Below are 16299 nucleotides of genomic sequence, written 5' to 3'. Positions count from 1 at the left end.
CTTCTCTGGTTGTTTCTGATGTCTAAAATAATGATTGGTAATGCATGATGTCTTCAATGTGAGAAGCTCTTTTGGGGCTAAAGAAAAAGTATTTTGGGCCACATGTGTGCTTTAATATGCAGTGGTTTGGTTTGCATTCTGGATTTTTTCATTGCAGTGTCTTGTGTTTGATGCAATTTCCCCCTTTTACATTAATTTGGCAGCTTGCAAAAGAAGACTACTTGGAGTTACGACAAGATGTTAGTGATCTGCAGGAATATTCAAATGCTAAACTTGATCGAGTTACACGTTACCTAGGTGTTCTCGCAGAGAAAACTCGTAAGCTAGGTAAGATATTAGGTTTAGTGGCAGTTTAATTGGGTTACATTGATGAATACCTTATGCTTCAGCTATTTTAGTGCTTGGTTTACATGTCTAATGTTATATTCCAAAGGTGCTTATTTGGAGTTTGGTCTATTTTCACTCTACAGATATCACCTTGTAATTTTTAGAAGTAACTGTGTTACCCTGTCCCCTTGCCTGTGTTTTTGGGCTTATGAGAGGAATTGAGATATATTTTTTAAGAAAATAGTTAAAGGTACATTATGTTGATTTCTTGTCCAAAAAGAACGAAGGGGATAAAAATATGCTTTTAAAGGAAGCACTAAGGGAAAAAAACAGGATAGAAAAAGAAATGAGTTATTTGGTTAAAAACAGTAAAAGAAAAAAAAGGCATTTTCGATATTTCCTGCTTGCATATTGCAGGAGTTGTGTCACCCTTATTTTAATACCTTCTGTGACTTTCTTGCTAAAGCATGGAAATATAGCCACTAGGGGAGTTAAAATCTGATAGTGTAATAAATGATTGGTAATATTAATATGATAATCAACCAAAGCATAATTAGGGTCTTCAGTTTGTCCGCAGTTTTATGCATTTGATGTTAAATGGCGTAGGTTTGTTTTGTTGGGTTTTTCCTCAATACTTTTTAGTTTGATAGGATCATTTAAGGATTTGTATTCTGTTTGATAATAAAAAGAAAAATAGGGCAAAAAACATGAGTGCGAGAGAGAAAAACGTAGAGAGAGAGAATTTTAAAAAAAAGTCAGTTCCCGATGAGTGTTGGTCGGCGTTTATCGACAACCTGAGTAGGAGGGTTTCTCGTCATACTCTTAAGGAATTATTCTTAGTCCATGGTCCGGTTATGAGAGTTTTCATTCCCAATCAAATTAGAAATCCTAAGTACAGATTTTCCACCTTTGCGTTTGTTCATTTTAAGAGGGAGGAAGATTTAAGGAGGGCTGTTGATGAGTTAAACGGGGTTGTGATTGATGGAAGGAAGATCTTAGTTAGTCCTGCCAGATTTAAGGATGATCGTTCAAGGTCAAGGGTGGTGCTTACTTCTTCAAACGAGGCTTCTGGTCAGATTAATGCAGATTCTTCGAAATCAAGAGAAAGAGAAAATATTATCAGAAGTAGAAGGGACGATAGAACTTATAGGGATGCTCTGATGTCAAATGGGATTACAAGGGGGTACAAAGAACTATTGTCTGAGGATGTCCAAAGGAGGAATGTCAAGAAAAACATTATGGAGATGCATATTCCATCAGAAAGTGCCAATTGGGTGAAGAGGTCGTTAACAGGGATTATCAAATACTCATTTCAAGTTGAGTTCATTCGGAATGCCTTATTTAAGGAAGGCTATGATGTTCAAATTGCTAGATGGGGTTATGTTTGGAACTCTTGCGTTTTAGTTCTCAATTCCCATGAAGAGATGCTGGATTTATGGAGCAAAAAGGAAGAGGTTTTAAAACAGTGGTTTGAACGAGTGGAACCTTTACTGAATGAGGCCGGAGTTCCCATGGCCTTCTGCATGGCAGAATTAATAGGGGTTCCTTTGTTATGCTGGAATGAATATTTCTTCGAGAAAATGGCTGGGAGATGGGGCAAAGTGGTAGGTATTCATGAGAGTACAAGGAAAAGAGAAGACCTTACAATGGCAAGAGTTTTATTGAGGGTGGAAAGCCCCTTTGATGTTCCAGAGGTGATCACTCTTGGATCTTATGGAAGATCATTCAAAGTAAGTATTAAGATTGGATCAGCAAGTGAGTATTCAAGTTCGTTTTTCAGTAATTTTCCGGTGGAGGATTCCGATGAGGCATTTTCTGAAGAAATTAGGTCTGAGGAGGATGTAGACAGGTTGTTGTCAGATCATGGGGAAGGGGAGGCATGTGCAGCAAGGAAAAATCGTCTGTCAGTGGACAATTGGATTGAGCAGGGTGTGTTCAGTGGTTCTGGAGGAGTTAGTGAGAATAGACAGCTAGCAAGGCTTCCCTTAGATAGGAAAGGTATTAAATGTAGTCTGCCAGAAAGTCAAAAGGTTGGGAGTTTAAAAGTTGGTGAGTTTGCAGGTTTGGGGATTAGAAGTCAACATTATTCGGCTGATGGGTCTCAGGCCCATTCTGAAGACTCTGGGCAGTCTGGGTCAAAAGATTTTTCGGGTTTCATTTCTGGGCCAGCATATATAGTTAATAAGTGTGGGGATTTTGTGGAGAACCTTAATTTAGCAGGAAAAAACAGGAAAACGTTTAAAGTATTGGAGAAGAGCCCAATTACAGAGAAGGTGGTTAATGCAGAAGTAGAGGCTGAAGAAGAAAGTTTAAGGTTGGTTGAACCGGTTACAACTAATTTAGGAAACATCTCAAGGGGGAGACAGTTACACCGTTCTAGAAGAAAGGTCTCATCTGAGAGTGAGGTGCTGGAAACTAGAAGTTTGAGCAGTTGCAAAAGGGTCTATAGCAGGTCGAGGGAAAGAAGATATTGGTATGGAGATTTGTTGAACTTTACGAATGAAATAGGTGGCACCAAGGTTGGGCAGAGGAAGTTGGATGTGGACTCCAGCACTGCAAAACAGATTTGTTTTTCAACAGAGCTCATTGCTGATGGGAGTCTTCTTCCTAGCTTTGTTAATGGTCTTGGGGATGGGACCGTAGAGCGGGAGATTGAAGGTTACTGTTCTGAAGGTGAATGCTTAAGACCCAAATCTGGTTTGTTAATTAGAAGGAAGAGGAGAGCTAGAAGGATCCTGTTTCGAGAAGCTCTTGACTAGGTGAGCATTGATACAACATCCTCCTCAGCTTTCTCGAGTTTATTGAAAGAAGCTGTAGAAACTTGGGATGTTAGTAAGCTTTTGGGAGTATCTTTTAAGGAAGGGAAAGAAGCATTTTTGGAAAAAATCATAGCTCTAGAGAAAGGCTTGATTGGGATTAATCAAGGTTTGGTTGATTGAGGGTTTTGTTTGTACCTTGTTCCCTTTATGAAGATGTCAAAGTTAGTAATATGTTCATGGAATGTTAGGGGTCTGGGGAAAAATGAAAAAAAGAGGGCTGTTCAGAATTTAGTCACTAGCTTAAATCCTACTTTCCTTTGGTTGCAAGAAACTAAGACTGAAAAATTTAAGAGGTATTTCTTTAGGAGAAGTGGGATTAATAAGCTTAAAGGAGTTTTGGAATCTCCTTCAGTTGGATCAGCGGGGGGCCTATTGTGTTGTTGGGATGACAATATCTTTGAGTTGGAGAGTCAGTTTATTAGTAGGAGATTTATAGCTACCTTTGGTAAATTCCGGAATAAAAACTTCAGTTGTGGTTTCATTAATGTATACGGTCCAGCAGTGGAGGAAGAGAAAGCTGGTTTTTTTGAAGAATTAAGCAGTTTTCTTAGTGGACAGAATTTTCCCGTTTGTGTGGGAGGGGACTTCAATGTTTATTTACAAGAAAATGAGAAGATGGGCAGAGGCCAAAGTAGGAGCTCAATGGAGATCTTTAATGACTTCATTCTTCATACGGGCTTAATTGATCTTCCTATGAATGGGGGAAGGTTCACTTGGTGTAATAACCAAGAGAATCCCACGTTTGTAAGATTAGATCGTTTTTTGGTTGACAGTCAATTTCTAGCGTTATTTCCGGACATTTTATAGTCTCTTCTACCAAGATCATTGTCAGATCACAATGCCATAATTCTTGTGAATAAAGGAGTGGACTGGGGTCAAAAACCGTTTAGAATGTTCAACTATTTGATGGATGAGGAGGGTTTTGAGGATATGGTTATTTCTTCTATTCAGAGTTCTAAGAAAAGTCAGAAGAAGGCATGTGCTTTTAGTCTTTTAAGGAGTGCCAAACATGCAATTAAAAGTGGTCTGGAAACAGAGATAAGTATCCAGGAGACTTGATTTCTGAGTTAGATAAGAAAATTTCGAAGATAGAGGCTGATATTCAACAAAAGCAGGGTGCTGTCGATAGTGAGGTATTAACTGAGTTGAATAATTGTAGAGCAGAATTGTGGAAGCTGCACAAGATCCAAGAGCAGATTTGGTTTCAGTATTCGAGATCTAAATGGATTGAAGACGGGGATCGCAACACTAAATACTTCCATACCTGTGCTACGGTTAGGAAGAAGAGGAATGCACTGGTGGCACTTAATTTTAGAGGAGAAATAGTTGAAGACCCAATTGCTATTAAGGACATTGTGAAGGATTATTTTTTTAAGATCTACAATAACCGATCTACTCTAGAAATTGATGAATTAAATCTGGATTTTTCCAGAATTTCTTTGGAGCAGAATCAGTTCTTAGAGCAGGAATTTTCAGAGGAGGAAGTTTGGGATGTTGTGAAGTCTTGTGGAAGTAACAAAGCTCCGGGTCCCGATGGCTTTAATATGGGTTTTTTCAAGAGGTTTTGGCAGGTCCTTAAGGAAGATATTATGATCTTCTTTAAGAAGTTTTACTTGGGGAAGGATTGGGAACATGGAATAAATCACACTTTCATCACTCTTATTCCGAAAATTTCAAACATTGGCGGTTTGGACGATTTTAGACCTATTAGCTTAGTTGGTGGTTTGTACAAAATCCTCTCTAAATGTCTGTCAAGGAGACTTAGGAGCTGCATTTCAGATTTGATCAGTCCATGTCAATTCGCTTTTATTCCCGGTCGACAAATCTTGGATTGTTCCCTTATAGCCAATGAAGGGATTGACTTTTGGAAGAAGAATGGTTTAAAAGGATGTGTTTTTAAAGCTGATTTCAAGAAGGCATATGATACTCTTGACTGGCCTATTTTGTTCAGAATTATGAAGGAAATGGGATTTGGTTCTAGATGGATAGGGTGGATTTTTCAGTGCATCACTTCAGCAACTGTTTCAGTCTTGGTGAATGGGGTTCCAACCGAGGAAATCCCAATGGCTAAGGGTCTTCGTCAAGGCTGTTCTTTGTCTCCGTTGTTGTTTAATATAGTTGGGGAACTATTGAATTTATTGATACTTAAAGCTGTTTCAGGGGGTCTCTTTTCGAGTTTGATGATTAGAAATGAGGAGAAGAATTTTAATTTAGCACATCTACAATTTGCTGACGACCTTATAATATTCTGTGGTGCGTCGAAAAAACAGATCTTGAATGTGAAGAGGGTGCTTCGAGTGTTTGAGATTATTTCTGGACTTCAGTTGAACTTGAAGAAGTGCAAATTGTTTGGGGTGAATTTAAGGGAAGAGGAAATTAAGGATTGGGCAGCTACGATTGGATGTTCAGTGGGTTATTTTCCCTCTGAATATTTGGGACTCCCTCTTGGTCCACACAGAAACTCTAACATTCTGTGGGATCCAGTGGTTCAAAGCTTCAATAAGAGGTTAGCAGGCTGGAAAGGCTCTTCTTTGTCACTGGCGGGCAGGCTGGTTTTGATTAAATCAGTCCTATGTTCACTTCCTATATACTATTTGTCATTATTTAAGGTTCCAGCTTCAGTATACAAGACCGTAAACTCTATTATGTCAAATTTTTTATGGGGTGGAGGAGGTGGGAGAAAGAAAATCCATTGGGTAAGCTGGTCCAGCGTTTGTAAACCAAAAATTGAAGGAGGCTTGGGAGTTCCTAATATAAATACGATGAATAGGGCTTTATTGGAAAAGTGGGCTTGGAGGTTTGCTATTGAGAGGAAGGCGGTTTGGAGGGAAATGATTTGCACTAAATACAAATTGGATTCTTCACTGATGCAGCTTGATAGTAAGGTTTCTCCTAAATTTTCTTGGATATGGAGATCTTTGGTGAATAATCATTTTAAAGCTGATTCGATGGGCTGTAGTATCAGAAGCAATTATAGCTACAAAATTGGCAATGGGAGGAATATTGGGTTTTGGCAAGACAATTGGGCATTGGATCATCCTTTGAGGGTCATGTTCCCTAGACTATTCTCTATTGCAGTGAACAAAACTGGAAGATTATTTCAGTTTGGGGATTACAGTTCTGGGGGCTGGTTTTGGAACGTCCAGTTGAGAAGGGAGTTGAATGACTGGGAATTTGAACAATGGTCAAACTTGATGGCTGTTATTTCAGATTTTTCTGTTTCTACTGATGCTGTTGATGGACTGTTGTGGAAGGGGAATGGAGAAGGGGTTTTCAATGTTAAATCATGTGCCAATCTATATTATTCGGGTATTTCTGATTTGGAGGAAGCTAATTTTTGGAAATCTATTGTTTGGAGGGGCCTGCTGCCTCCAAGAGTGGAGACTTTTCTTTGGCAAGTTATCTTAAAGAAGCTGGCAGTGAAGACAGCTCTGGTTAAGAGAGGTGTTCAGGGCATAAATGATTCTATGTGTCCTTTTTGTAATCTAGAAGAAGAGTCTTCATCTCATCTATTTTTTCCTGTTCGGTTGTTTGGCCAATATGGACTAAATTCATGGGTTATTGGAATTTTCAGTCTGTTTTTCATGAAGATGCAAAAAAATTCCTAGTAGCATGGACTAACTTAAAGACCAACTCTCTGATGTGGTCATTTATCCCTGGAGTGGTCTTATGGACAATATGGAAAACTAGGAATTATATAGTGTTTGAAGGAGGGAAGTTTGATCGAGCAGAAATATTCTATCTAGCTAGGTGCAGGCTTGCTTCATGGTTTCTAGCTAGGGAAACTCAGATTTCTATTTCCAAGGATGCTCTTATTGCCGACCCGTCCTTAGTGGATTCTTGCTCGTCTCATACTAATCGGATTTCAACTAAGGTTCCTTGGTCCCCTCCTCCAAAGGGTTTTATTAAACTTAATGTGGATGCGGCTACTTCTAGTGATTGGAAGAGGAGTGGTTTAGGTGGTGTTCTGAAAGATAGTTCTGGTTCGATTCTTGGCTCCTTCAAAGACCCTGCTGGTCCGGGACCTCCAACTTTGATGGAATTGAAAGCTATCCTAAAGGGGTTATTTTATTATGAATCTATTCGCCACAGATTTAAAGAGAGATTGATTATCGAGAGTGATAGTAAGGTGGCAATTGGTTGGGTCAAGGATGTTGGTTCTTGTCCTGTCGTTTATGTTCAAGTTGTTAAGGAAATTATTCAAAAGCTTAGTGTTTATGAAGGTCTTATTAGATGGGTTAGTAGAACAGCCAATATAGAGACGGATGTTCTAGCTAAGGCTGGTATTGGTTGAGTATTATGTTCTGTTAAGGGCTGGTTCTTTTTGGCTTTTTATCTCTGGAGGGAGATTAGACTTTGTATTACTTTGTAATGTTTTAAGATTAATGAACTCCTAGGGCACTCTTTTCCTCCTTCCGCTGATTAAGGAACTATTTTCAAGTTCCGTTAATCATGAAGGGGGTTTTTAGTGAGGCCTACTATTCCTATCAAAAAAAGAAAAAAGAAAAATAGGGTTACTATATCATAAAAATATAGATTACGCAACTTGATAAAATATATGTATACTCCAAATGGTTATACTGTTTCCGTTTATTCTTTTCAAGATTTTGTTATTTCTGGGTTCTATTACTTCTATTGATGGTTATAAACTGTTTCTAAATATAAATGACAGATCAATTTGCCCTGGAAAGTGAGGCTAGAATATATCCGTTGGTCCATGAGAAGAAAAGGTTGTTTAATGACTTATTGACAGCCAATGGTACTCTTCAACTTTGTGCTTTACGAATAATTTCTCCTTCCATTCCTTGAGATTTTCTGATATTTACTAGCATATATTAATTCTATTTGTTTTTCATGCTTATGCTGAGTTAAAAAGCTATGATAGTATTTTTATTTGAGAAACAATATTATTTTTTTCAGGAAACATAAAGTTATTTTGTCGGGCAAGGCCACTTTTTGAAGATGAAGGTCCTTCAATTGTTGAATTTCCCGATGAGTGTACTATTCGTATAAATACTAGTGATGATACGATCACCAACCCCAAAAAAGATTTTGAATTTGACAGAGTTTATGGGCCTCATGTCGGACAAGGTTAGTACTACCTTGTTTATTAATTTAAGAAAGAAGGATTTGACTGAAATTTGTGAATCTAAATTATTTTTTGTTTCTGGTAGTGTTTGACCATGTTGGTTAAGACAAGTATATAATGATCTACATTTCTCTGCAGCTGAGCTGTTCAGTGATGTTCAACCATTTGTGCAATCAGCGTTGGATGGATATAATATTTCCATATTTGCTTATGGACAAACTCGGTCAGGAAAGACACACACCATGGTTGTTTCCCTCTATTTTTCTCTCTTTATTTGTCTGGTGTGTGTGCATATGCTCTTGCACTATTTCTATTTATCTATCTATAAAATCAAAACTAGAATCACGATGTGTTTCCTTTGAATGGATTGGTCACTTACCATCTTATTAGATAATTTTTTAATATATATTTTTCATAATATGCTTGATACATTAGTTTGATGGCCAAAATGCTCATGTTTTCCAGTACTGGTACTCACTTTCTCCATGGTGCATCTTGTATCACTAGTTGTGGTTTTTTAGGCTTCTCAAATACATCGGTTGCTTCTACTTCTTTCAAGTTTTCTTATGTCAAGAGTTTGCTGCATTTGGCTTGTCTATCTGTACACTTAGAATCAGTACTTTAGACGGTTGATGATTCGTCATTATTTATATGACAGCCTCTTCGACTCATTTTTTCCTGTATTGCTATTTTGTTTTTCTTTCAAACAAATTACCAGGCTATTCGATTCTTGACTTGAGTTGTTCACTTGGATTAGAGAAGCATCTTATTTAATGGGAATTTTATGTCTATTCATGGCTTTTCATATACTAATATTGACCTGTGTTTTGGCTTTGGTTATCTCAGGAAGGATCCAACCATGATCGTGGCTTATATGCTCGTTGTTTTGAGGAACTTTTTGATTTAGTCAACTCAGATTTAACTTCAACTTCTAAATTCAATTTCTCTGTCACAGCCTTTGATCTCTATAATGAACAGGTTTCTTAACCGTTCTCACTGTATTCTCACATTTTATTGGTTGTCTCAATATCTCATTTTTGGTTTTTATTGTTATATTTTCATTTCAATGTGGTAATACGGAAGTTTACTATTGATGACCCCTTAAATGTCCATAGATAAGGGATTTGCTCTCAGAATCAGGGAGTACTTTACCAAAGATACGGTTGAAGTTACCAGAACCTTCTGTAGAACTTGTGCAGGACAAAGTTGATAACCCAATGGACTTTTCTAAAGTCCTGAAATCTGCATTTCAAATCCGGCAAAGTGACACATCAAAGTTCAATGTTTCTCACTTGTACGGCTTAAATCCTGTACTTTCTAGTTTCTGCCTCTCTTTTATTGTTAAATGCATGGCATGCTATTAAATAAAGTTAAGTTTAAGAAAATTGTATTTGTTGCTTGTTTCTGAGCTACCTAATCCTCAACAAGTAATACTTAAATATGTGTATTTTATGTTCACTTAACTTGCAATATCTAATTAGTTGCACAAGATGTCTATGTGAGGCATTACATTTTATGTCAGACCTATAATTATAGTTTTCAGTTTGATTACTTGTATGCCAATTTTGGTTGAAACACTGAAATGCAATTTGACGATTCTATTTGTTTCTCAATTTACATCGCCTGTTGTGGTTTTCGTACTGTGTATCATTCTGTATTTTATTTGGGGGATTTCTTTTGTTCCTTTTTTCAGGATCATCACAGTGCACATATATTATAACAATCTGATAAGTGGAGAAAACTCATACAGCAAGCTTTCTCTTATTGACTTGGCTGGAAGTGATGGTCAAATTTTAGAAGAATATAGCGGGGAGCGTGTGACAGACTTGCTTCATGTCATGAAATCACTTTCGGCGTATGTCATCTTTACTATTAATTTTCTTTTATTATTATAATATTTTCTGCTTGCTTAACAAGCACAGAAAACTGAATGTATTGAAGTTACCTCATAATTGGTCTTTTACTTTTGTCTATGGATTTTTTTAACATTCTGTAACAGCAATGAAGATGAATAACTTCTTAGGGATGTCAAAAGTGCTTGTATACACTCCCCACCTACCCCTTTTTTTCTTTTAATTATAAAGGCTTTCTTTATCTTTCATGTGGAGTTTTGGCATCTGCGCGCAAGTAGAGTGTACTTATTATATAATTATGTTATCTATCTTAGGTTCAGGCTTGACCATCCATATTTTGATTTCACTCTTACCATTTTCTTAGTTGTTGTATCTTGTGTTACATGTAGGTTGGGAGAGGTTGGGAGATGTTTTGTATTCTTCTTTGACCTCAAAGAAGGATTGTATTCCTTATGAAAATTCAACTAATATACTTGCAGACTCGCTAGGTATCCTTCTGCTTCTTATAATGTAAAACTTATTGAAACTGAGTATTTGTTATAGAATTGAAGAACTGGATTGCATGTAATTCTTTTGTCGTTAACTTTATTTTTCATGTATAGTTGGTTTCATTGCCTTTTTATTAGTTGAAGTGTAATATTTAATTTTGTTTCTTTCATGTTAACGGCAAAAAAGGTGAAATTTAAAAGATACAAATTAAAGAAAGGTATTGCTAATGAATAGATATTCTCAGTAATCAGGACAAAAATATATAGTAATCTTCCCCATCTTTCAAATATAATACAAGATATGCAATTATTTACTAGAGCTGCTTGTTTGACTTTTATATCCCATGATATTGGTTAAGTTCATCAGTATACTTTCAGAGTCGTCGGCTTTTTTCTTTTAATGCAAGATATGCAATTATTTACTATTGCAAAATTTAGTGCATGGCTTTTCAAAATAACTTTCTATCATTTTAATACCATTGCAAACTTTATTAAAAGATTTTATTACTATAGGTTCTTTTTTCATGTTTATTTTGCCCCCCCCAACAACCAAAAGAAGCATTTTTAATATGATGGATGTATTAACACTTACTTTTTCTTGTTCACAATAAAGTCTGGGTTGCTGACCAATTTATTTGCCACTAAACGTTTATCAAAAAAATGAAAATCTAAGAAGTGGTCTAGAATAATTTAGTGATCTTATTGATGCAACTATCCTGCATCGTCTGCCCCGCCTTATGTTCTCTTTTTCTTATGAAAATATTGATTTGTTATTGTGCGAAGCTTTTATTTGTGCCTATAACTTATTTTAACTTTCTGAAAGCTTTTATTTTGTGCCACTATTCTTCTTTCTGCAGGGGGGAAAGTCAAAAAGTTTAATGTTTGTTAACATCTGTCCAAATGCTGCAAATCTGTCTGAGACATTATCATCTCTCAATTTCGCTGCACGAGCTCGAAATTCTGTATTAAGCCTTGGAAGCAGGGATACTATTAAGAAATGGAGAGATGTTGTAAGTCACAGATATTGATTTCTGAATCACTGATAGATTTTAACTTAACAGTAATGTCTGTATTCTTATTTAAGAAACTGGTATCCTTTGAGGACAGCCTTTGCCGTTCCTGCATCTTTTGAGGACAGTCTTTCTGATGTTATGTAAGGGTTTTCTGATGTAATTATGAAATATCAATAAAATGAGGTACTCTTTTCCTCCTTCCGCTAGTTGTCCCTTTCCTTTTGGTAAGAGGTAACTATGAAGGGTTTTTTTAATGAGACCTCCTACTTCTATCAAAAAAAGAACTGGTATCCTGCTACAAGCATAATGAAGTCAGTAAATTTATTTGAAGGAAAAAGTTTTATCTACTAGCAGTGATTATGCATGATTGAAGGTCTGGAAACAATAGAACTGATTATAAATACAGAAGCAACTTTAGGCGACTGAGATAAAAGACTAATAACCCTAGTAGTAGTGAAACACAATTGAAGCCTAGAATCGACTTGGTGTCAAATTGGTTTTTTTTTCTCTCCTTTTCTCAGAAAAAAAAAAAAAATCTTGCTGTAGTCCATAAGAAATGTAGCTGGTATGTGCAATCTGCATTTACCAAATCTTTTGGTGGTAGTACATTGAATTGTTGAACAAAGCGTATTTATTGGAATGTGCATCTTTATATCTTGCAATTTTTCTTTTAGGCGAATGACGCACGTAAGGAGCTTTATGAGAAGGAAAAGGAAATTCAAGATCTCAAACAAGAGGTTTTGGGACTAAGACAAGCACTTGAAGAGGCTAATGATCAGTGTGTCCTACTATTCAATGAAGTTCAGAAGGCGTGGAAAGTTTCTTTTACTCTGCAATCAGACCTAAAGGTTTTGTAATTTCTTTGTTTGGTTATCTGCAATTTTTCTGCGAGTTAAATCTTACCTAACTGGTTGACATGTTTTGGACATTTACCGGCGGGATCTTGGTATTTGCTAACCATAATTTACATCCCTATTGCCATTTCTGTTCTTTTGTGGTGACTCCAGTCACCCTTTCTCCTTTCCTCTTGTCGTTGGACTTTCAACTATCTGATGTTCCTTTCTGTTTAAGTTGTCATGTGACTTTTCTTATAGTCATTTCTTACTATCACCATTGCAGAATGGTTTAGATGGTATGGATTCTTGGTTCTTCATTGTCTAGCCACATACAAATTAGTAATGATTTTGGGTTTAGGGAATTTTGTAAGGTTCAAGAAACCAAAGTAGGTGTTCCGTCCATCGTTTTTTCCCTTATAAGGAGTATGGGCAATTGAAATATTGCCTTATAGGCTCTGCATTTAGGTTTTGTTTCATGCATGACATTTTCATGCTATCAAAATGCTCTCAGCTTTGGCATGCATCTTATTGAAATATTTTTTTTTTGATAGGAATAGGAGGACTCATTAGGAACCTCCCTCATAGTTTACATTTGATGTAAACTAATTGAGGGAGGAAAAGAGCACCTCATTTTATTGATAAACCAGAATTACATAAGATACACAATACATCCTGATCCTGAGAAACACAAGATAAACATAACACTCTAACCCTCGAAAATACACCATGACCATAATACAAATAGCGATGGGAAAAAATCACCCATCAGCCTAACCCCACACCAACACTATCGTAAAGTACAACACTAAGCCTTCAACACTCATCCGATTCCCTGTTTAGCTAACCTATCTGCCTCCATATTGCAACTCCTAGAAACCCATCTCAGAACAACTCCCTTTGTAGTAACAAGAACTCCAATTTCCTCCACCAACTCACTGAAAATAGTAGGGGAAGGTTGCCGTTTTAAAATCCAATCTACTGTATATTTGTTATCACTTTCCAAAATAAGTCTTCCCTTGTTGGCCCAATCGGATGAAAAGAAGAAGAGCAATCCTTTCTTAATAGCTTTCAGTTCAGATAGTATAGGGGGACCAGGGCCCACTGCGGAAGAAAAATTAGCTAAAGTGCAGCTGTAGGAGTCTCTCAAAACACCACCAATACCACCCTGCATCCCATCTCCAGTCACTGCCCCGTCAACATTGAGTTTGAACATATCTGATGGAGGAGGAGTCCAGCAAATAACCGTCTTAGAACTCGAATTAGAGAGTAATTTATCCGCCCGCGTAGGATCCCCTACTAGAAGGTCTGTCAGAATCCGAACCCCAGGGTATTTAGCCAAGAACCATTTAGCCAATCTAAATCTAGTAATGAAGAACAGAACAGTAGAGTCACATTTTCCGTTTTCAAATACAACCTGATTTCTGGCCTTCCAAATAGACCAAAAGATGACAGCCGGAATAAACCTCCGAATAAGGGAATTATTCCTTAGGTTCGACCACGAGCACAAAATTGAAGAAGGGTCTTGAGGCAACACCGTAGAGATATTCCATAACCTTAGAAATTTACTCCACAAATCCGAGGCAATAGGGCACGATAGGAACAGGTGTGCAATAGTTTCATCCTGAGCATGACACAGTGGACAAAGAACATCCGAAATCTGAAGTCCTCTTCTCTTCAATTCCACTCTCACTGCCACTTTCTGATGACAGATCTGCCATAATAAAGTTTGTACTCTTGGAGGCGCCAATCCATCCCAAACCCACTTCTTCCATACAAAACTCCCTTCAGACCTATCTTGTAACGATAATCGACAAGATTTGACCGAGAAAATGCCATCCCCCTTTCCTGACCAACCCAAAAAATCATCCACACATCGTGACAGCGACGACTTGTCAATCAAAGACATAAAAGCAATCCACTGGTCCAATTCCCAATCACACAAAATTCTTCTAAGTTGTATATTCCAAACCCAAACATCATCTTCATACTCACCAAACTCAGAGACCATCCCCCATTTGTTTGTCGACAAAGCATAAATTCTTGGGAATTGTCTTTTTAAAGGCAAATTAGTAATCCAAACATCATTCCAAAAAGCAATCGACCGCCCATTTCCTACAATGACCTTTGAATTATTTCTCAAACATCCACCAATCTGATCATTCTTATTATAGTTACTGAGGATACCTCTCCATATCCAGGAATCAAAAGGTGTAGTCGCTTCTGAAATTGAGAGAGACAAAATGCTAACGTTGGATTTGCTGCAAATCAGATTCTTCCACAGACTATATTTTTCATTGGCAAATTTCCAAACCCATTTCCCTAGAAGGACCCTATTAATCAACCTTAAATCCAGTATTCCCAGACCACCCTCTTCGATTGGTTGACAAACCGATTTCCAATTCACCCAGTGGATTCGTTTTTTCTCAAGATCATCACCCCAAAGGAAGTTGGCCATCAGCGAGTTCAACTTCTGAGACACTTTGTGTGGAATCTTGAAAATAGATAGGTAAAAAATTGGCAAGGATGAAAGCACGGATTTAACCAAAACAAGTCTGCCCGCCAACGACAGTGAATTTACTTTCCACCCAGCTAACTTCTTATTAAAATTCTGGACAACCGGTTCCCACATACCCACTGAATTTTTCCTAGATCCAATCGGTAAACCAAGATAAGACATTGGAAAAGACCCCACTCCACATCTTGCTTTCCTAGCACAATCCTGAACCCTGTCAGCATCCATATTAACCCCAAATACAGTACACTTTGACATATTTTAATGCACCCCAGACATCACACCGAAGACCCTCAAAACTCTTCTCAAGTTTAGAAATTGCATTGTTGAATCGCTGCAGAAGAGTATTAAATCATCAGCAAACTGCAGGTGAGTCAACTGGAAGGAATTACCAATCCTACCAATGCTAAACCCTTGAAACAGGCCTTTATCAACTGCCTTAATCAACATAAGATTTAATAATTCCCCCACTAAATTGAATAGGAGAGGGGATAGGCTGCACCCTTGTCTCAACCCTTTACTAATATTGAATTCCTCGGTAGGGAAACCATTAACTAACACCGAAATAGATGCAGTTGAAACACAACATTTAATCCATGAGATCCATTTATCCCCAAAACCCGTGTCCTTCAAAATCCTGAATAAGATAGGCCACTCAACCGAATCATAGGCCCTACGGAAGTCAGCTTTAAAGACAATTCCTTTCCTCCCTTGTTTTCTCCAATATTCGATTCCTTCATTTGCCAAAAGTGCACAATCTAGCAACTGCCTACCCGGAATAAATGAGAACTGTGAAGGGCTAACCAAACCTTGAATAACAGAGACTAGCCTTTTCGATAGTATTTTAGAAATAATCTTGTAGAGACTGCCAACGAGACTAATAGGTCTGAAGTCCTCAATTCCCTGTGGATTAACCTTCTTTGGAATTAACGTAATAAAGGAATGATTCACTCCCTTTTCCCATAATTTCCCTCTTTGAAAATCTTGAACAAACTGCATGACAAGGTCTTTCAGTATAGTCCAATATTTTTTAAAGAAACCCATAGTAAATCCATCCGGACCAGGTGCCTTAGCACTGTCCGCCTTAAAGACAGCATCCCACACTTCCTGTTCAGTGATACTAACCTCTAATCCAGCCTTTTGTTCCACGGTCAATTTGGCAAAATTCAGATTACATTCATCCACCTCCAGAGATGTTATCTCATTGTAATTTACTTTAAAGTAATCAAAGATAGCCGATTTAATCATGCTGGGATCAGAAATATCAATCCCATCCACTTTCAAAGACGAAATAGCATTTATTCTGCTCCTATTCAGAGCGCAAATGTGGTAATATCTGGTATTTCTATCCCCATCCTTAAT

The 16299-nt window shown here is 37.4% G+C and overlaps 1 pseudogene; it reads left to right on the top strand.

The window, feature by feature from the left end:
- LOC120206854 overlaps positions 1-16299 on the top strand; it is a 36719-nt pseudogene that overhangs the window by 3545 nt on the left and 16875 nt on the right.

This window comes from Hibiscus syriacus, unplaced genomic scaffold (genome assembly GCF_006381635.1).
Source record: "Hibiscus syriacus cultivar Baekdansim isolate YM2019G1 unplaced genomic scaffold, ASM638163v2 tig00014064_pilon, whole genome shotgun sequence".
NCBI lineage: Eukaryota > Viridiplantae > Streptophyta > Magnoliopsida > Malvales > Malvaceae > Hibiscus > Hibiscus syriacus.
Note: the sequence above shows the minus strand (reverse complement) of the source record. Positions and strands in the feature narration are given on the sequence as shown.